The 22,899-nt window shown below is 41.9% G+C and overlaps 1 protein-coding gene and 2 pseudogenes across 4 annotated transcripts in view; 2 read left to right on the top strand and 1 right to left on the bottom strand.

Annotated features, from left to right (window-relative positions):
- The first annotated feature begins 658 nt into the window (after positions 1–658).
- Positions 659–1,616, top strand: LOC101836934 (annotated as a pseudogene).
- Positions 1,617–7,454: 5,838 nt separating this feature from the next.
- On the bottom strand, positions 7,455–12,587 carry LOC121135319 (annotated as a pseudogene).
- A 2,088-nt stretch (positions 12,588–14,675) lies between these two features.
- Positions 14,676–22,899, top strand: part of Nlrp9 (NLR family pyrin domain containing 9) — a 40,171-nt gene continuing 31,947 nt past the window's right edge. For all 4 annotated transcript variants that reach the window (XM_040734157.1, XM_040734155.1, XM_040734156.1 and 1 more), the window contains exon 1: positions 14,676–14,725. The gene's annotated coding sequence lies outside the window, so the exon portion shown is untranslated. The remainder of the gene's footprint in view (positions 14,726–22,899) is intronic.

Genomic DNA, 22,899 nt, shown 5'->3' with positions numbered 1-22,899 from the left:
TCCCAATCCATCTCCCTTCTGTCCCCAGGCAGGATAAGGCCTTCCATGAGGGATTTTCAGAGTCTGTCATATAATCCCAGGCAGTGACTAAGTCCTCCCCCATGTGTCCAGGCTGAGAGAGCATCCCTCCATGTGGAATGGGCTCCCAGAATCCGTTTGTATGCCAGGAATAAATACTGATCTACTCTCCAAGGTCCCAGAGATTGCCGAGGCCTGATCTTCGACACCCAGGTTGGGGGCGGGGTGTCTGTATCAATCTTATGCTGGTCTCTCAGTCATCAGTCTGGGGACCTTGTGTTCCCCCTTGTTTAGGTCAGCTGCCTCTGTGGGTTTTGCCAGCCTGGTCTCGATCCCTTTGCTCATCACGCCTCTTTGCAACTGGGTTCCACTCATATGGTTATATGCCATACTACGTTACAGTAGTTGCCATGGAGACCAAGAAAAAGCAGTTGTATCGCTAATGCACATCCTTCATGAGGCAAGAGGAAGTACATGGAGAACAAAGTAATATTCTGAACTGTCTATGCAGTGTCCTCCAGGACGAGCTACCATATTGTTAAATAGTAGCGTCTTCCTTCACAGAAGATGGCTCAAATCATTCATAATGCTCAGACAATTGAGAGGTGTCTTGAAGACAGCAGCATCCCTTCTGGTCATTGCTCCAGTCTGCCCTGAAGTCCTCTCCATGTCTTCCCAGAGTAAGGCTCTACAAACCACTGAGGAAGTGACTCTCCAAACACTCCTGCTTTCCCACGTTGGGGTTGGGACTCTGGCCAACATTCTCTTGATGGTCTGTAATTTCTCTTCCATCATTCCTGGCTCTCAAATGAGACCCACAGAGGCAATTGTCACTCATGTGGCTGTGGCCAATGCCTTCATCCTCCTCATCACTGCATTTCCAAACAAAGTGATGGATTTTGTCCCAAGGAAGCCTCAAACTAACCTGAAATGCAAAATCGAGTACTTCATCCGCCAGGTGGCTCGTAGCACAAACATGTGCTCCACCTGTGTCCTGAGTACCTATCAGGTTCTCACTCTTGGTCCTTGTCCTTGTGGTAGGGTCATGCTCCGAGGGAGAGCCCCTAGTATCCTGCGTTATTCTTGTTACAGCTGTTGGGTTTTTTGGTGTCTCAAATAATGTCTACATTCCATTAAAAGTCAGTGGTCTACAGAGCACAGCCAATGGCACTGATGATAAAACAAGTGGGTCTGCTCCACATCTGGTTTCAGTGTAGGCATTTACCCATTATGCTGTGTTCATAAGTATCATGGTCTGAACTAGTGTTTCCACGGTCCTCCTCCTACATAGACACCAAAGAGAGTGCAGCACCTTCAAACTCCAAATCGGGACCGTAGACCAGAGCAGTCCACACCATCCTGATGCTGGTGGTCATCTTTGTGAACTTTTATGTTCTAGACTAGATTGCAATTTGTTTCACATTTCTTTTATGGACTCTCCTCTGTGGTTGAGGCATGTAGGTGAAGCTTTGACTGCAGGATTCCCCATTATTTCTCCTTTAGTGTTGATTTTCAGAGACTTTGAAGATCCTTGTCCTGCACTCTTCACTGCTGATACCCACAATCAATGTGACAAACATAGAAAACAGCTTTACTAGCAGCTGTAACACTCTATGAAGTAAAAGTTATTTGAAAATCCTTTCTCATAAACCAGATGTGGTGACTTACTAAACTTAACCCAGCACTGAGGATGCTGATCCAGGAGGATTGCAATGTAATCAATCGTATGTCAGGCTACAGAGTGGACTCCAGGCCAGCTTGTGATGAGTAGATCCAGTATCACATCTCCATTCCTGCAGCCTAAGAAAGAAACAAGTTAAATAAATAGATGAGAGGAGGCAGAAAGATAAAGAACTACCAGTCCTCGCATAAATAATCACAACCTCCTTAAAATCAATGTGTTACTTTTCATGTATGAGATCACAACAATCCAAACTGCTTCCTATATATCCTTATTCTTGACCATTTTGTCTTGTCAGTCAGATGTGCAAGTGCATTTATATTTGTTGTTTGAACAGCTTAAAAATATGTGCCATTACATTTGTGTTATTGTCCTCATCTATATGAAATAACATATTTGTTAATTGGCAGACATGTATTTTACGGTTGATAAAAAGAGATGTGAGTTTGTCATAGAGTCTGGGATGTAAACCCATATGAGGTACCCAAACAATATTAATATACCCTGTTTCAATTTTGTGTCTTTATTGAATATACATTATGTTAAATGCTAGCATTTTGAATAGGGAAAATATTGTGCAATGACAGATTGCTGCTCACACATCCAGGTAAACATTCTTTTTTCTTCTTAAAGAAATTATGTCAGAAGTACAAATGTCAGTAAACGTATAGCAGCTTTATTTCTGAGATTCATCACATGAGGTTTTACTTCCCATCATTGAAAATTCAGACAAAGTCTCAGTTTCCTAGTAGACCCGTTTGGTTTTTTTTTCCTGTTTATCTGGCCTTTCTCCTTACCATACGCGATTCTATTTCCTGATTTAGGCACAGTTTATAATTTCTACTATTACAGTTTTTAATTAATGCTTGGTATTTATTTGGAAATAGAAGGAGAGTCAGACAATGTTCACATTCTGGTTAGAACAACTGTGGACCCCTTCGTTGGATATTTAAGGACTATGTGATAAATCTACATTGACACCAATATGCCATATAATGCTATAGGATGCTCTCAGCAGTAGTGACCATGAATAGACAAGATAGAGTACATCTCCATACCCAAGTCAAATCTGAAGATGATATGCACTGAATGGTGTCAATTAATCTCTTGTGTACATAGTGATAATGTATAGATGTGTGTGTGTGTGTGTGTGTGTGTGTGTGTGTGTGTGTGTATGAGCACACTTTTGGTGCAGCATGAGGAAAATGGGAGAGTTTCAGGTGCCTAAGGTCCAGCTTGTTATTATTGTAATGTAAATCTTCTTTTCAAAATACACATGTCCAGCATACACAGCTGGTTCCTTCTATAATCACCAGCAATCTAGAAAAAGTCATCATTTTCAGCCTGCAGTTTCACAGAGAATCTAAACACTCTTGGTTGACTATTGCAAGGAGCTCTTTGAGCTTACACAGGAAGGAGGCTCTGGAAATGGGGTTTGTTCTACTCGGTTGAGGCACAACCACTTTGGTTTCAACAGTCCTATAACATCCCTTTCCTGAGTCAAGATGGACTGAACTCTATGACAAGCACCAGTGTGGACAGCCAAGCAGTCAAGTAGAAAGGCATTGTGCCCTTCAGAAAACTGAGGGACAATATTTAAACCAGGGGATGCTATAGTTTTAACTCTATATATAATGATGTCTACAATAGAAATAGGATAGAGGGGAACATCCATCTACAACTCCTCAGCCATTGCCTCAAGATGACATTCATCAGGGCTTTTCCTTGTTTCTTCTGTTGGATGCTGGCAACTTCAATCTGTTGATGTTTTGCTTTGATCTTCTGTTTATCCTTAATGGAGACGACAAGCATGCCTATGTGAGTGCATTTCCTGGGCTGCACGATGCAGAAAATGTTGTTGAGCGACACGCTCCGTATGGTGTCTGTAGGGGAATGTACAAAACTTCATGCTTTAACTCTATGTATGCTGCAGATATTGATTGATTAGTACTGCGTTACTCGTGTTGTTGGAGCCAACCTTCTCGTTAAACATAACTCACAAAGTGTTTATTCGTAAGACCAAAGGAGATGAAAACAAGAGGGTCAGGATATAGGAAAAAATATATTCTTGGAAAAGTATGAGAATGAAAATATTTCTAGCAAAAAAATGTGTATAAAGATTAATACAGCTGGATGCCTCCCCAGCATCAGGAAGAAAGTGTGCAAGCCTTGCCAAGTTACCAAGGTCTGAGTAAGTTATGAATTGAATGTGAAAGATGAGATGTCCATTACCTTGTAAGGTCAAAGTTGAATACCCTGAATTAAACTGGATGCTCCCAAAGTATTGATCTTGCCTTGGTAAGTTTTACAAATACTGTCTTAAAGAACAAAATATTTGCTGATGCCTCCTCACTGTTCTCTATCATTCAATGGTAATACAGGTATTTGACCTGGAGCTATAACTCAGTGGTAGGGTTTCTTACCTACAGTGTGAAAGGCCCTGGTTCAAAACTCAGAACCAAAAAAATTTAAACAAACCCTCCAGGAATTTTTAGGGCACCATTAAATTACCTTTTGAGGTACAGTGAACTGGAAGATTAAAATTTTAAGGCTGTTATCTATGTGGCTGCTTCCTATCTGACTAGAAAGTTCAGTGAATATCTGAAGTCTTTGGGATTTTTGTTTTGTTTTCTTTTGTTTTGTTTTTAATGGACAAGGGGGCCATTACCTTTATTTTTAGGTTTATATTTAGATTTATTATTTATATAATTATGAGTTACTCTTCTAGTTGCTGTGATGTTCTAGTTGCTGTGCTGTGATGCTGAGAATATCAATTTAAGGGAGGAAGGGTTTGTTTGGTTTACAGTTCTACCATTCACTGTACATGGAGAGAGGGGAACAAGATAGCAGGAGCCTGAAGCAGCAGGTCACATTGAATCCACAGTGAAGAAGGTTTCAACTTAGGAGATGGTGCTACCCACAGAGGGTAGGTCAGCCCATCTCAATTTACCTAATGCAGATAATGTCTGAGAAAGCCTATCTCCCAGGTGATTACAGACAATTGGAAATAGACAACTGAGATTAACCATCATATGAGAGAGACAGACAGAGAGAGAGAGGGGGGAGAGAGGAGAGAGAGAGAGAGAGAGAGAGAGAGAGAGAGAGAGAGTTAGTACTAGGGATTGAACCCAGGCCTATGAACATTCTAGACAACAAGTACTATATTCCTGAACTTCCTGCAAAAACCTAAATACAATTTTTAATGTTTAAGTGCTCCAAGTTCACTATAAAGGAGATATTTCTACTAGCTTAGCATGCACATGGCCTTGAGTGTACTCTGTAACTCTCAAATATCTGTTCCTAGTAGGACAGATTTATACTTAAAGGTTATTTGTGGTTTACCTGCAATTCAAATTTAATAGAGTATCTTATATTCTTTTTGTTTGTTTGTTTTTTCGAGACAGGGTTTCTCTGTATTGTTTATAGAGGCTGTCCTGGAACTTACTTGGTAGACCAGGCTGGCCTCGAACTCACAGAGATCCACCTGCCTTTGCCTCCCGAGTGCTGGGATTAAAGGCGTGTACCACCAACGCCCGGCTGAGTATCTTATATTCTTATTTGCTAAATCTGACAACGCAAGACTGGCAAGAATGAATGAAGTCCAATGAGAGCTATAACACTACTTCCAGAGAATACACAGGCTGATAAAGAACAGAAACCTGGCTTCTCTAAAAAACTGCCATGGACCACAGAGAATCCTTGGCAATGAATTCTGGAAAACAGACGCTTCGTGCTTAAATCATGACAATTGTATTTGATAGAGGAAAATGGACAGCAGACATAAAAAGTAAGGAATACCAGGCTGAGGGTGTAACTCAGGGTACATGTACTTAGCACATGTGAAGCCCTGGGTTCAGCCCAAAAAAAAGAAGGAAGAAGGAGGGAGGAGGAGGAGAAACAGGAGGATGAGGAAGAAGGAGGAGGAAAAGAAGAAGAAGAAGGAGGAGGAGGAGGAGAAGGAGGAGGAGGGAGGAGGAGGAGGAGAAGAAGAAGAAGAAGAAGAAGAAGAAGAAGAAGAAGAAGAAGAAGAAGAAGAAGAAGAAGAAGAAGAAGAAGAAGAAGAAGTTGCCTCAGTAGCAAGAAAAAACAACCTACCAAAGTTGCTAAGTTATTTTAGCAATGTGCCATTACCTTCTAACCAGATGTGGTGGCTCACACCTGTAGTCCCAGAATGTCCATCCTGGCCTATAATGTAAGACTTAATTTCAAGCAAACACAGTGTTGGTTCAAATTTTTCAGGTCACATTGAGTTTTGTTTTGTTTTTCTCTAAATTAATTCTTTATTTTAAGACAGGATCTCTCCTGTATAGTTCTGGCTGATCTGGAACTTGCGATATTGACCAGATTGGCCTCAAACTCCCAGAGAGATCTTTGGGCTTCTGCCTTCTAAGTGCTGGGATTGAATGCATGTGTCACCATGCCCAGCTAGAGAGTCTTATTTTATGCATCAAGTTTGTAGCAATGGATGAATCAGCCTGAGAGAAACAGGAACCAGGCTATGTTCTTTACCTTCTTTTTAAAATTTTGTTTTTTTCAGAGGCAAACACCCACAATTAAACACTGAACTGAACCCATGGAACCCAGTGACAGAAAGTGTGGAGTGATGAGCAAATTGACAAACAGTGGGCTGGCAAAACCAGCAGAGACAGCTAATATGAACAATGGGAAGCTCTTGAACCCCAGACAGACAGCTGGGAGGCCAGCATGGGACTGATCCAGAACCCATGAATGTGATAGTCAGTGAGGAGGCCTGGGCAACCTATGGGGCCCTGGGCAGTAGATCAGTATTTATCACTGGCATACAAATGGACTTCGTGTGTCCATAACACAAAGAGGGATGATCTCTCAGCCTGAACTCTTAGGGGAGTGCCTGGACCCTGCCCTGAGTGAAATGACAGACTCTAGATATCTCCTGTGTGGAAGGAAGTGGCGATAGGGTGGGAGGCTAGGGGGGATGGAGGAGGGATGCGGGAGGAGGTGAGGGAGAGGGAACTGGGAATGACATGTGAAGCAAGCTATTTAAAATTAAAGTAATAAAAATTTTTTAAAAAACAACAACAAAAAATTTGTATTTTTAGTTGCGTGTTTCTGTACCTGTGTACATATGAATGCAGGTGCCCAGCTAGGCCAGAAGAGGGCACTGAATTTCCTAGATCTGCAAGCCACTTAAAGTGAATGCTAGGATCTGAACTTGGGTCTCTGCAAAAGAAGCACGTGCTCTTAACTGATGAGCCATTCTTTCTAGTATCCAGACTATTTTCTTAATGTCATAACTCTATTTATATAAGCTAGTTATACTATTAGTATTTTTAAATTTTTCTTATTTAAATTAGAAACAAGCCTTTTTTTAACATATTTATTATTTTGTGTGTGGAAGGGGGAAATATATCATAGTGCACATGTGGAGGTCAGAGGACAACCAGTGGGAGATAGTTCTTTCTTCCCTCCATTTGTGTCCTGGGCATTGAACTTGGGTCATGAGTCTTGGTGGCAAGTGCCTTTAACCATTGAAGCATTTCATCAGCCTCTATGGAATTAAATCTGAACAGTCACTGTACCCGAAATTGGGTAATTCCAGGATAAACATTTCTTTGCAGATTGCATCTTCCCATCTGGTTCCCTTACCATCACAACCATCAGAAAATATCTAAATGCTCTTATTATGCCACAGTTGTGTAGATTCCATACACTCTCACTCTGATTCTTCAAGTAGAATTACATTCGTAGAGCTATACATATTTGAGTACATTAAAATTTAGGGGTTTGATCTGTCATCGTATGGATCCCTTCGCAGAGACAGGCAAAATTGGCCTCCGTTTTGTTCATCAAAGCTGCTTGTAGGAAGTGGTGGAGACTGAGTAGGGCTTTGAGGGTGAGCCAGCTGAAACTTTCTCCTAAAGGCCTGGGTCATGACTGCAGTCAGTCCAGTTCCTGTTTCCATATTTTCTTTATTGGTGAGAGGGGTCCCACCTGGGCTCGTGTCTACACTGACGTTTCTCAGCAGCTTCCGAAGATCTAGTTGGCTTTTACCCAGAGTAATTAGGACATTTTAACTCGTGTTTTTAACATCCTGGAGTTGGGTTTCAGAGTAACTCGCTGCAGGTCAGAGATAGTAACTAGTGGATTCAGTTTCTCTGGTGGTGATGGCATATGCTTCTTCTTTTCTTCAATATTCTGTGCCTTTTTAAATTTTACAGTGAGTAGATCTTTAACTGTTATATGCATGGGTCCATCTTTCTTTAATGGTTCAGTCTGAAGTGCTTTAGTAGAACCAGATTTTCTGAGCAGCAATGGTGCTGGAGGTGGTGGTGGTGGTGGAGGAAGAGGAGGGGGGAGGGGGAGGGGGAGGGGATGGCTGTGGCAGCGTGGGAAGAAGTACGATTGGGGATTCTCCATGGGTTGTTGGAGCACAGGCTGGCACCTTTGTAAGCTTATTGCTCTCACCACACATATGACAAGAGCTTGAATAAGAGGCTTTTTTCTGAGATGGTCTTCAGTGTTTCCTGGAGCTTGCATAATTCACTTTTCAAAGCACAAAACTGTTGTTTTAGACTGTGAAGTTCTCTGTGGTAGACTCAGGAAGGGAAGATGGCATCTTTCAACACTTCTAAACTCTGGGCTACACAGGTCTGACAGCAACTGTATATGCACCACGCTCTATCCGTCTAAAGATGTACTGTGTCTTTGATGTTAGGAAATCTGAAGTTCCAAGAATGTTTTAGCCAGTTTCTGCTTTGGAGTGTATCAGTTGAAGAAGTAACAACTCTTTCTGGTGTGGGTGGTGGAGGGGGAGGTGTCAAGAGCTTAGGGCTGAACTTGGGACGCTTCTTTTTTCTTTCTTTTTTATTTTTAAATTTAAATTTAAATTAGAAACAAGGTTGCTTCACATGTCAATTCCAGGTCCCTCTCACTTTCCCTCCCCTCCTCCCATGCCCTCCCACCAACCTCCCCCCAAAATCCCCTCATTTCTCCTCCATGGGGGTGCCCATAGTCTGTCATTTCATCCAGGGTAGGCCCTACCCTCCCTGGGGAAATGAGGGGATAATGGGGGAGTTGGGGGGAGGGCATGGAAGGAGGGGAGGGAAAGGGAGAGGGACCTGGAACTGATTTGCGAACCAACCATGTTTCTAATCTAAATTTAAACATAAAAATAAATAAATAAATAAATAAATAAATAAGAAAAAAAAGAAAACAGCTTGGTATTGGCACAAAAATAGACAGGTAGAACAATGGAATCAAATTGAAGACCCTGATTAACCCACAAACCTATGAAACCTGAACTTTGACAAAGAAGCTAAAACTCTCAAAGGAAAAAAGAAAGTATCTTATATGAATGGTGCTGGCATAAATGAATGTTGGCATGTAGAATACTGTGAATAGATCCATATCTATTACCATGCTCAAAACTTAAGTTCAAATGAATCAAAGACCTCGACATAAATCCAACCATACTGAACCACTTAGAAGAGAAAGTGGGAAGTACCCTTGAGTGAATTGGTACAGGAGACAGCTTCCTGAACATAACACCAGTAGCACAGACACGAAATAGCCAATTAATAAATGGGACCTCCTGAAACTGAGAAGCTTCTGTAAGGCAAAGGACACAGTCAACAAGACAAAATGACAGCCCACATATTTGTGAAAAGATAATCCCCAATCTCACATTTGACAGAGGGCTGATCTCCAAAATTTACAAAGAACTCAAGAAGCTACTCTCCAAAACACCAAATAATTCAATTTAAAATGTGGTACAGAACTAAATAGAGAATTCTCAACACAGGAGTCTGAAATGACTGATAGACACTTAAGAAAGTGCTCAACATCCTTAGCGATCAGCAAAATGCAAATCAAAATGACTCTGAGATACCATCTTACTCCTGTCAGAATGGCTAACATCAAAAACACCAGTGACAGTTTATGCTGGAGATGATGTGGAAAAGGGGAACACTCCTCTACTGCTCATGGGAGTGACAACTTCTACAATCACTTTGGAAATCAGTATGGTGATTCCTCAGGAAAATGGAAATCAGTCTACCACAAGATCCAGCAATTCCACTCTTAGGCATATACCCAAATGATGCACATTTATACAATAGGGACATCTGTTCATCTATGTTCATAACAGAATTATTTGTAATAGCCTGAACCTGGAAGCAACCTAGATGTCCCTCAACTGATGAGTAGATAGAGAAAATGTGGTACATTCATGCAATGGAGAAAAAAATGAAATCTTAAAATTCACAGGCAAATGGATGGAACTGGAAGAAACAACCCTGAGTGAAGTAACCCAATCACAAAAAGACAAACATGTTATATACTCACTCATATATGGATTTTACACATGGAGCAGAGGACTGCCAGCCTACAATCCCACTGCCAGAGAGTCTGGGAAACAGGGAGGACCCTAAGAGAGATGTGCATGGTACCCTGGAGAAGGGGAATGGGACAGGATCTCCTCAGCAGATTGGGAGCATTGAAGGAGGGGAAAGGAAGCTCTGAGAAAGAGAGGGGAGAAGAGGAAGGGAGAGGGGAACAAGAGGGAGCAGGAAGATTGAGTCGGGGGAAGAATAGAGGTGAGCAGGATGAGAGATACCATAATAGAGGGAGTCATTATACATTTGAGGAGAGATCTGGCACCAGGGAGATTTCCAGAGATCTACAAGTATGATACCAACTGGCAATCTAAGCAATAGTGGAGAGTCTACCTTAAATGCCCTTCCTGGATAATGAGACTGAGGACTACCTTATATGCTATGCTAAAGCTTTCATCCAGTGGATGATGGAAGCAGAGACAGACACCCACAGCCAAACACTGAACTGAACTCCTGGAACCCAGTGGCTGAGAGGGAATAGTGATGAGCAAAGGGGTCAAGACCTGGCAGGTAAAACCACAGAGACAGCTAACCTGAACAAGGGGGAGTTCATGGACCCCAGATTAAGGGCTGAGAGGCCAGCATGGGGCTGATCCAGACCCCCTGTGCATTGGTGTCAGTGAGGAGGCCTCGGGCAATCTATGGGTCCTCTGGTACTAGATCAGTATTTATCCCTGGCATACAAATGGACTTTTGGAGCCCATTACACATGGAGGGATGCTCTCTCAGCCTGGACACATATGGGATGGCCTTGGCCCTTCCCTAGGTGATATGACAGGCTTTGCAGATGCCCATAGAGGGCCTCACCCTCCCTGGGGAACAGAGGGTGGGTGGTGTTGTGAGCAAACTGCTCAAGACGATTTGTTTTGGGAGCCTCTGTGATGTTGTTAGGTGATGTGAGAGAGAAGAAGAAAGCATACTGAAATCTGTTCTGGCATAAGTCTCCTGATGCCTAGTCCGACATTGCTTTGTTTTAAGAACATGTTTTTTCTTCTCCTTTACTACCCAGTATGACTGCAGTAAGGGCTCTAACTGAGGATCAAATACTCCTTGCAATGCAATGTGCTGCATTTCTGTAATTATGTAGTATTCCTCATTAGGAACATAAATGTACTTCTCATGTGTCCATATGCATGTAAATATAGTTTTCATAATCTCTTTGTATAGTCTTTGTTTATCAGCTCTTCCCCTATATCAAGGTTACATTTCCCTTCAGATGATATGGATTTTTCTTTCCATTACATTACAAAGAGTTTTAGGCCCCACCCTAACACCACCAAACCAATCAGTTCTTTCTATACCTATACCTCTAGATAAAGACAACTATTGCATGAAAGTCTTTTCATGCTTGTGACCATGTGTGGGAAGAGTTAACTGACTCATGACTGACTGAAATCCCTGTGCTAAAAGGGGTATATGAATATTTTAGGGCCAATATAAGAAAAGGGAGATCTCCAGATAGCAGTGGTACTCAAACCGTAGTAAAACTCATACCCCTCTATAGTCAACAGTCTTCATATATAGGGTCCCTTCTAAGTATATAAAAAGCTAAAATGAAAATAAATTTACTTTCACTTCCCCTGGGACTCTTACCTTAATTTCTTTAATTCACAGACAAAAAGAACTCACCATGTGGGAGGCCTAATCATGGCATACACCCATGGGCCTGAAGCTCAGGCCCTCATTTGGTACTTTCATCACATCCAGGGTAACAATATATTAGATATATTGCCTGTAAATGATTGGTTGACTGAATTTGTGTAATTAAATAGACCAGAAATTAAAAGTTTACTGGGACCTAAAGAGGAATCTTTTCTGCTAAAGAAAAGGTCTTCATACCCTTGACAGAGACCACAGGAGACTCATAAGTGTGCTAGATCATCATCTTTGCGAATATTACAATCACTTGCAGTAACGTTAATATTGTACAAGCTCAATTGTTTAGTAAAACTTTCCATTGCATACCAACATTCACAATAGCAAAGAGCTTGGAGTTGTTAAATACCCACCAGAGAGCCAGTTAATTATCACATAATGTCCCAACACATGGGTAATGTTGTCCTCCACAAGAAAGGAAAGGAGGTGCATGACCAGACCTATGAAGGGGATGGTAATTGAAAATCTCCTATGTATAAGTTATTATATTGCACTCATTGGAGTTACTCAAATTAAATTCTTATGTCTGGAAAGTAGGGATTGAAGGTAGAGAAGGAGAAAAGCAAGGTAGTTTCTGACTAGAATATTGACCACTTTCTGGATACAGATGGTACTGATGGGTAGCCAAAAAAGGAAATATATTAAAACCAGTGAAAAATGGCTCCACATTCATAACAGTGGTTAAGGTAATGGGTGCCTTGCCGTTGTACTTTACAACAAGCTTTTCAAACGCTCCCATGCCCAAGAGCTCTCTCAAATCACCTTTTCCTATTAGGCTTGAAATCTTGCCCTAAGTTTGAGAATCTCCCACAGATGCCTCAAATACCTGAGGTTCAATCAGCTTTACCCTCACGCTGCATGCTACAACCCCAATGGAGGCTCTTGGAACTATAGAGTCCCCTCATGCTGTCTTTAGAGTCACATAAGAGTTGTCATTGATTCCATCACACTGAAATCAAGCTCTAGCTCATTATCCTTCAAGCCACGGACCTCAGGGATCATGCCACGACCTCAGTGGTCCTGCCACCACTGCCTCAATGCTCATTGAGCGCAACACCTGGCTCACTCCACTTATTATCACTACCTTGGGGCCAAGAGAAAGAAAGGTTGAGGATGAAATGAAATTCCTATCAGTGAACATGAAGCTAGGATTTCCAAGACCTTCTGAACTACAAAAATTAAAGCCAACCAGCCAAGCCATCACAGGAATCGTGTTTTGTACTTAACTCACTTTCTGCCTGTGCAGTTGCATTGCTTTCATTCCTCTGCTAGGTTTCCTTCATGGCACAATCAGAACCTGCTTAGCTGCTAAGTCTGAGAAACAGACCCTTGAGTTTCATGGTCCCCTCTTCCACCCTCAATTCAACAATATCCACAGCTTCCAGATCTCTATGCCTTCAGATAGTTTCTTTTCCAGTCATGGTCTCACGGAACCCAGACAGGCCTCAGACTCACCATGCAGGATCTCAGGATAGCCCTAGACTTCTGGTCTCACAGTGTCCACTTCCCAAGTGCTAGGATTGCAGTATTGCCAGCTTGATGCAATGTTGACGAAGGAAGCCCAGACTTCACGCCTTCAAGGCAAGCACCTACAAAGCTTCTTTCTCAGCCATCAATAGTTTAGAATATATAATCAGCCAGGACTCCTTTACGATGACCTCTTTTCTTTCACCCAACTCAGAGTTCAAAAACTTAGAAGTTTAATTTTTTCTACAGTTATTTTGAGGCAGGGCCTCACCTTGTAGCCCTAGCTGGCCTAAACTTCATATGTACACCAAGGTTGTCTGAGACTCAGACAGATCTGCGGGCCTCTGCCTCTCTACTGAGACTAAAGGTGTGTGCCACCATGTCCAGCCTACTGCAGATTTATTTGGTGGTGGGGTCATGTATCTGCTACATTGCACATGTGAAGGTCAGTACAAGCTATGAGAGTCTCGTCTCTCCTTCCACCAACAGGGTTCCAGAGATAGATCTCAGGTAGCCAGACTGCCTTCATTTGTGGATAGGCTTCCTGAAGTTTTGTGTCCTTTTAGAACTTGGTATCTTGGGAAAGTAGGGGTTCCTTGCCATTGGGCAAGGATTCTTAACCTATTGGTCCTGACCCCCTTGAGAGCCAAATGACCTAAGAGCTTGGAAAAGAAAGATAATTACATTGTAATTAATAACTGTAAAAAATACATTTATGAAACAGCAACAAAAATACTTTTATGCTTGGGCAGTCACTACACCCTGAGGACCAATATTAAAGGGCCTCAACATTAGGAAGCTTGAAAACCCCTGCTGTAAGACAATGTAGGTAAACAGTTAAAATACGTGCTGACCAAGGAGCAGTCTTCTCAACTCTAGCCTCCTCTCTGATGCCTTCAAATACTTGGGAAAACAGGGATAGTAATGGTACCTCTCACACAGGCCAGTTAGGTGGTGTGTTGCCTTAATGATAAAGTATATTACTCATACCATCAGCTTTTATCTGATGCTAGAGCTGCAAGAGGAATTTGGGGTGCAGACAGAACCCTACAGTGATAGATTCTGTCGTTTGTAAATGTAACCAGTCATTTCAGAAACATCATGCATTTCCCCACAGGCAGTTTTAAGATCTTGCTGTAAAAATTCAGAACCATAAAGTGCATTGCCTGGGAGAATAGCAAAAAAGCAAGTCAGATATTCAGATTATATTCGGAATGGAGGCTATAAATAGTCTCACTCATGAGGAGCAGAAGGTTGTCCAGAGAAGTTCTAGTATTATACTAACAACACTGCGTGATATTATAATAATAGTAATCATATTAATAGCATCATGGACATTTACAGATGGCCACCTGAGGGTGATGATTTACAACTGGAACCTTATAGCTCAGGTGAAAACTTTTTACAAAGCCTGCAGCCAATGCAAGGAGAGAGATTCTACCACCAATCAAAAGGCTAGTATGGTTTCTTATTCCGAGTTTCCAAGGTGGTCTTTGGTGAGTACCAGCCAACAGGATACTTTCCAGACTGAGTAAGGAACTCATTTCCTCTTGTGAAATTTCTTTACTTTGTTTTCTCCACTCAGTCTTTTACTGAAGGTTTTCATAATAAGCTTCTTTGACCCTCATTCAGTATTGACTTTGATCTGTCTCATGGTTTATGTAAATACTTAGAGTTAATTGCACAATAACATACAGTCATCGCAGGATAGTTTTGAAATCTTAATACAAAGGATTCAGGAAATGCAAAATCCATTGCAGGAGAGTAAGAAAGGGTTGGTAGAAAATATTCAGGATATTAAAAATGATAATGTAGGTCTGACGAACAGGTTTAAAGAGACGGAACACAAAATCGAATTACTTTCAGGAAAATGTTAAACTTCTAAGTTTTTGAACTCTGAGGGAAAGAAAAGAAGTCATCTGACAGGAGACAGAGGTGATTATATTTTCTAAACTATTGATGGCTGAGAATGAAGCTTTGTAGGTGCTTGCCTTGAAGGCGTGAAGTCTGGGCTTCCTTCGTCAACATTGCATCAAGCTGGCAATACTGCAATCCTAGCACTTGGGAGGTGGACACTGTGAGACCAGAAGTCTAGGGCTATCCTCAGATCCTGCATGGTGAGTCTGAGATCTGTCTGGGTTCCGTGAGACCATGACTGGAAAAGAAACTAACTGAAGGCATAGAGATCTGGAAGCTGTGGATACTGTTGAATTGAGGGTGGGAGAAGAGACCATGAAACTCAAAGGTCTGTTTCTCAGACTTAGTAGCTAAACAGGTTCTGATTGTGCCATGAAGGAAACCTAGCAGAGGAATGAAAGCAATGCAACTGCACAGGCAGAAAGTGAGTTAAGTACGAAACACGATTCCTGTGATGGCTTGGCTGGTTGGCTTTAATTTTTGTAGTTCAGAAGGTCTTGGAAATCCTAGCTTCATGTTCACTGATAGGAATTTCATTTCATCCTCAACCTTTCTTTCTCTTGGCCCCAAGGTAGTGATAACAGGTGGAGTGAGCCAGGTGTTGCGCTCAATGAGCATTGAGGCAGTGGTGGCAGGACCACTGAGGTCGTGGCAGGACCACTGAGGTCCGTGGCTTGAAGGATAATGAGCTAGAGCTTGATTTCAGTGTGATGGAATCAATGACAAGTCTTGTGTGACTCTAAAGACAGCATGAGGGAACTCTGTAGTTCCAAGAGCCTCCATTGGGGTTGTAGCATGCAGCATGAGGGTAAAGCTGATTGAGCCTCAGGTATTTGAGGCATCTGTGGGAGATTCTCAAACTTAGGGCAAGATTTCAAGCCTAATAGGAAAAGGTGATTTGAGAGAGCTCTTGGGCATGGGAGCGTTTGAAAAGCTTGTTGTAAAGTACAACGGCAAGGCACCCATTACCTTAACCACTGTTATGAATGTGGAGCCATTTTTCACTGGTTTTAATATACTTCCTTTTTTGGCTACCCACCACTACCATGTATTTCCAGAAAGTGGTCAATATTCTACTTAGAAACTACCTTGCCTTTCTCCTTCTCTTCCTCCAATCCCTAAATTCTACCTTCCAGGCATAAGATTTGAATTTGAGTAACTCCAATGAGAACAATATAATAACTTACAAATAGGAGATTTTCTTTTATTTTTTATTTTAAATAGCTTGTTTTACATGTCAAACCCAGTTCCCTCTCCCTCCCCTCCTCCCGCACCCTGCCCACCATTCCCCCCAGCCTCCCACCATATCGCCACTTCCTTCCACATAGGGGATATCTAGAGTCTGTCATTTCACTCAGGGTAGGGTCCAGGCACTCCCCTAAGACTCCAGGCTGAGAGAGCATCCCTCTTTGTGTTATGGGCACACAATGTCTGTTTGTATGCCAGGGATAAACACTGATCCACTGCCCAGGGCCCTATAGGTTGCCCAGGCCTCCTCACTGACTCTCACACTCAGGGGTTGTGACTCAGTCACTGGATGGAGGTTCTAGGATGGTTATAGACATCAAGTTCATTATCAGGAATGGGCATTTAAGGCGGTCTCTCCACTATTGCTTAGCTTGCCAGTTGGTGTCATCCCTTTAGATCACTAGAGGTCTCAGTGGTGCCATATCTGTCTTCTAACCTATGATTCCCTCTTCCCCCTATCCTACCCCCCACTCAACCTTCCTGTTCCCCCATGACCTACTCTCTCTTCCTCTTCTCCCCCTCTCTTCTTCCCAGCTCCCACTCCCCCCCACCCCTCACCGTGTTCCCAATCTGTTCAGAAGATCCTGCTTCATTCCTCTTCTATGGGGTACTACGCATATCTCTTAGGTTCTTTCCTGTTTCCCAGACTCTCTGTAAGTGGAAGTGCAGACTGGCACTATCATGATCCATGTCTAAAATCCATTTGAGTGAGTACATACCATGTTTATCTTTTTGTGACTGGGTTACCTCACTCAGGATGGTTTCTTCTAGAGTCATCCATTTGCCTGCAAATCTCAGGATTCCATTGTTTTTATCTGCTGAGTAATACTCCATTGTGTAAATGTACTACATTTTCTCTATCCACTCTTCAGTTGAGAGGCATCTAGGTTGCTTCCAGGTTCTGGCTATTACAAATAATGCTGCTATGTGCATAGTGGAGCAGAAGCCTTGTTGTATGAATTTGCATCTTTTGGATATTTGCCTAAGAGTGGAATTGCTGGGTCTTGTGGCAGGTTTATTCCCATTTTCCTGAGGAATCTCCATACTGATTTCCAAAGTGGCTGTATGAGTTGACACTCCACTAGCAGTGGAGGAGTGGAGGAGATTTTCACTTACCATCCTCTCTATAGGTCTGGTATACTTTGGCACATACCCACCTTTCCTTCTTTGTGGAGGACAAACATTACCCTTGTGATGGGATATAATGTGCTGACTAACTGGCTCTCTGATGGGTACAGCCTCTCCAAGCCCTCAGCTTTTGTGAATATTGGTATGCAATGAAAAATTTTACTAAACAATTGAACTTGTAGAGTATTAGCTCTACTACCAGAGATTGTGTTATTCATAAAGTTGATGGTCTAGTACATTGAGGAGTATCCTGTGGTCACTGTAAAGACTGTGAAGACTTTTTCTTTACCAGGAAATATTCCCATTTGGGTGCTAGTAAACTTTTAATTTCTGGTCTATTTAATTGCACAAATTCAGTCAATCGCTATTTGACTATTCTCATAGTTTGGGGTATTTAAGATTGGATATTTTAAAATATTTGAAATTGTAGAATATTCATTTATTCAGGTGTACATCTTTGAGCATGTGTGCAAGTTGTTACATGGGAATAGATTGTATATGATGTAATTGTGAAATAAAGACAGTGTTTCCTTTTTGTTTTAATTCATGTTTAGATGTAATTTTATATTCTAAACACAGTTCTCCCCCAACTCATTCTCTCACCCCTCTTCCAAACCCTGCCCCCTCCTTCCCAGCCCACCCCGAGTCCACTCATCCTCAAGGATAAGGGTTCCCTTAAAGACTCAACAAATTCTGCACAATAGGTTGATACAGGGTCAAGTGCTTCCCCCATACATTAAGGCCGAGCATGGCATTGAACCATAAGGAATGGGCTTCAATAACCTATGTCATATACCACATTTTTATTGTGGTCATACTGCCAGGGGTCCCTCTGATATTTCAAGCTTCACAACTATCTTTGGCATAAGGAGGGTCTAGTTGCGTCCCCTGGAGTCTTCCTAGCTGTTTTAGAGTTTTTGAGTTTCCACGGGGATGGTTCAGCTGTCTCTGTAGATTTCTCCATCATGATCCTCCCTTGCTCATATAGTCCGTCCTCCCTCACTTGAACTGGATTCCCAGAGCTTGGCCTGCTGCTTGGTTGTCAGTCTCGTGTCTGGTTCCATCAATTACTGTCCAAAGACTCTACGATGATAGTTGGGGTATTCACCAATCTGCTTACAGGGGTATGCCAGTTCACATATCCTCTTTCCTATTGCTAGGAGTCTTATCTGGGATCATCCTTTGTGGACTCTTGAGAATTAGGCCAGCACCAGGTTTCTCTCTAAGCCCATAATATCTGTCTCTGCTAAGATGTATCTATCATTGCTCTTCCAGTACATCCATCCCCCTTCTAACAACCCACCCTCCCATGTTCTCATCTTCCCTCCTGTTTTCCTTACCACACATCAGTTTAACCACTGATCTCATCAAACTTCCCTTCCCAGTGCAATACATTTGTCCCTTTTAGGATCCTTCTTGTTACCAAGCTTCCCTGGCTCTGTGGATCGTAGTCTGCTTTTCCTTTTCTTTACATAATATCTAATACTAATATCCACTTATGAATGAATACATGTCATGTTTCTCAGGATGAGTTTTATAAATCTGCCCTGTTACCTGCAAATTTTATGAGGTCATCATTTTTCAGAGCTGAATAGTACTCCATTGCATAAATATACCACACTTTCCTTACCCAGTCTTTGGCTGAGGTGCATCTTGGTTGTTAACAGGTTATGGCTATTAGAAAAGATATGGCTCTAAACATTGTGGAGCAAGTGTCCTTGTGGTATGATTGAGCATCCTTTGAGTATGTGCCCAAGAGTGCTATCACTGGGTCTTGAGGTGGATGGATTACCAATTTTCTTAGAAAACAACATACTTATTTCCAAAGTAGCTGCACAAGCATGCACTCCCACCAGCAGTGACAGGGTGTTCCACTGATTCCACATCCTCTCTGACATAAGCAGTCCTCAGTATTTTTGATCTTAGCAATTCCGACAAGCGTTAACATGTTATCTCAAGTCATTTTGGTTTGCATTCCACTGATGATTAAGGATGGTGAGCACTTCCTTATGTGTCTTTTTGGCTATTTTAGATTCTTCTGTAAAAATTCTGTTTAGCACTATAGGCCACTTTTCTTTTCCTTCCCTTTTTTTATTTAAATTAGAAACAATTTTCTTCACATGTCAATCCCAGCTCCCTCTCCCTCCCCACCTCCCCCATACCCACCAACCCACCCAAACCCCCACGCCATGCCCCCTCTGTCCCCCAGGGAGGGTGAGGCTATCCATGGGGATCTCCAAAGTCTGTCACATCATCCGGGGCAAGGCCTAGGTAGGCTGTCTCTCATGTGTCCAGGCTAAGAGGCCATCCCTCCATGAGGAATGAGCTCCCAATGTCCATTCTTATGTCAGGGATAAATATTGATCTACTACCTGAGGTCCCATGAATTGCCAAGGCCTCCTCACTGACACCCACATTCGGGGGTTCTGGATCAGTCCCATGCTAGCCTCTCAGCCCTCAGTCTGTGGTACATGAGCTCACCCTTTTTCAGGTCCATCTGTCTCTGTGGGTTTCACATGCCAGGTCTTGACCCCTTTGCTCATCACTTCTCCCTCTCTGCAATTAGGTTCCAGGAGTTCACTTCAGTATTTAGCTGTGGATGTCTGCCTCTGCTTCCATCAGGCACTGGATGAAAGTAGGCATAGGATGGCATATAAGGTAGACATCAATCTCATGATCGGGCAAGAGCATTTAAAGTAGCCTCTCCACTATTGCTTAGTTTGCCAATTGGTGTCATACTGGCAGATCTCTGGAAACCTCCATAGGGCCAGATCTCTCCTCAAACCCATAATGGCTCCCTCTATTACAGTATCATTCATCCTGATCTCCTCTATTCTTCCCCCACCTCAACCTTCCTGCTCCCCCATGTCCTTTGCTCCCTTTGTCGTCTCTCCCTCGCTGTCTCCCCACTCCCTGTCCCCTCCCCTCATGCTCCCAATCTGCGCAGGAGATTCTGACCCAATCCCCTTCTCCGAGGTACCATGCATATCTCTCTTAGGGTCCTCCCTGTTTCCCAGACTCACTGGCAGTGGGATTGTAGGATGGCAATCTCCTGCTCCATGTGTAAAATCCATATATGAGTGAGTACATACCATGTTTCCTTTTTGGTACTGGATTACCTCACTCAGGATGGTTTCTTCCAATGACATCCATTTTCATGCGAATATCAAGATTCCATTGTTTTCTTACACCGAGTACTACTTCATTGGGTAAATGTACCACATTTTCTCTATCCATTCTTCAGCTGAAGGGCATCTAGATTGCTTCCAGGTTCAGCTATTACAAATGCAGCTATGATCATAGTTAAACAAATGCCCTTATTGTATGAATGTGCACCATTGGGTATATGCCTAAGAGTAGAATTGCTGGATCTTGTTGTAAATTGATTGCCATTTTACTTAGGAACCTCCATCCTGATGTTCAGAGTGTCTGTACAAGTTGGCATTTTCACCAGCAGTGGAGGAGTGTTCCCCTTTTTCCCCATCCTCTCCAGCATAAACTGTAATTGGTTTTTTTTATTTTAGCAATTCTGATGGGAGTGATATGGTATCTGAGTTGTTTTGATTTGCATTTCCCTGATGACTAAAGATGTTGAGCTCTTTCTTAAGTGTCTATCAGCCATTTTAGACTCCTCTATTGAGAATTCTCTATTTAGTTCTGTACCCCATTTTTTAATTGGGTTATTTGGTGTTTTGAAGAATAGCTTCTTGACTTCTTTGTAAGTTTTAGAGATCAGCCCTCTCTCGGATTGGAGTTTGTGAATATTTTCCCATTCTGTGGGCTGCCTTTTTGTTTGTTTTGTTGACTGTATCCTTTACCTTACAGAAGCTTCTCAGTTTCAGGAAGTCCTATTTATTAATTGTTGATCTCAGTGTCTGGTGTTATGTTCAGGAAGCTGTCTCCTGTACCAATTAATTCCAGGGTACCTCCCACTTTCTCTTCTAAGAGGTACAGTGTGGCTGGATTTATGCTGAGGTCTTTGATCCATTTGGACTTAAGTTTTAAGCATTGTGAAAGATTTATCTGCAATTTTATACAGGCCAGTGTCCAGTTGTGTCAGCACCATTTGTTGAAGATACTTTCTTTTTTCATTGTATAGTTTTAGCTTCTTTGTCAAAGATCAGGTGTTCATAGGTGTGTGGGTTAATATCAGGGTCTTCAATTAGATTCCATTGGTCTATTTTTGTGCCAATACCAAGTTTTTTCAGACTATAGCTCTATAGTAGAGCTTGAAGTCAGGGGTGGTAATGTCTCCAGAAGTTCCTTTATTGTACTGGGATATTTTGGCTATCCTGGGTCTTTCATTTTTCTGTATAAAGTTGAGAATTGCCCTTTCAAGATCTGTGAAAAATTGTGCTGGGATTCTGATAGGGATTGCATTGAATTTGTAGATTGCTTTTGGTAAGATTGCCATGTTCACTATGTTGATTCTACCTATTCAAGAGCATGGAAGATCTTTCCAATTTCCGGTATCTTCTTTAATGTCTTTTTTTACTGAGTCAGAGTTCGCATCATACAGGTCTTTCACCTGTTGGGTTAGAGTTATCCCAAGATATTTTATGTTTTTTGTGGTTATTGTAAAGGGAGATATTTTCTGGTTTCTTTCTCGGCAAATTTATTGTCTATATATGGGCTTTGTTTTTTGACTTAACCTGTATCTTGCTACTTTGCTGAAAGTGTTTATCAGCTGTAGGAGTTCCCTGGTAGAATTCTTTGGGTCATTTACATAGACTATCATATCATCTGAAATAGTGAAAGTTTGACTTCTTTCTTTCCAATTTGTATCCCCTTGATCTCCTTTTGTTGTCTTACTGCTCTAGCAAGAACTTCGAGTACAATATTGAAGAGGTATGGAGAGAGGGGACAGCCTGGTCTTGTTCCTAAGTTTAGAGAAATTGCATTGAGTTTCTTTCCATATAGTTTGATGTTGGCTGTCGGTTTACTGTATATTGTTTTCATTATGTTTAGGTAGGTTCCTGTTATCACTGATCTCTACAAGACCTTTATCATGAAGGGGTGCTGGATTTTGGCAAAGACTTTTTCAGCATCTAGTGAGATGATCATGTGGTTTTTCTTTTTCAGATTGTTTATATGGTGGATTACATTGATGGGTTTTCGTATGTTGAACCATCCCTGCATCCCTGGGATGAAGCCTAGTTGATCATTGTGTATGATTTTTCTGATGTGTTCTTTGATTAAATGTGCCAGAATTTTATTAAGTATTTTTGCATCAATGTTCATGAGGGAGATTGTTCTGTAGTCCCCTATCTTAGTTGTGTCTTTGTGTGATTTGTGTATCAAGGTAATTGTAGCCACATAAAAAGAGTTTGGCAATGAAACTCCTGCTTCTATTGTGTGGAACAATTTGAAGGGTATTGAATTAGCTCTTTTTGAATTTCTGGTAGACTTCTG

The sequence above is a fragment of the Mesocricetus auratus genome, unplaced genomic scaffold, assembly GCF_017639785.1.
Source record: "Mesocricetus auratus isolate SY011 unplaced genomic scaffold, BCM_Maur_2.0 Super-Scaffold_100037, whole genome shotgun sequence".
NCBI lineage: Eukaryota > Metazoa > Chordata > Mammalia > Rodentia > Cricetidae > Mesocricetus > Mesocricetus auratus.
This window is presented reverse-complemented; position numbering and strand designations above follow the sequence as displayed.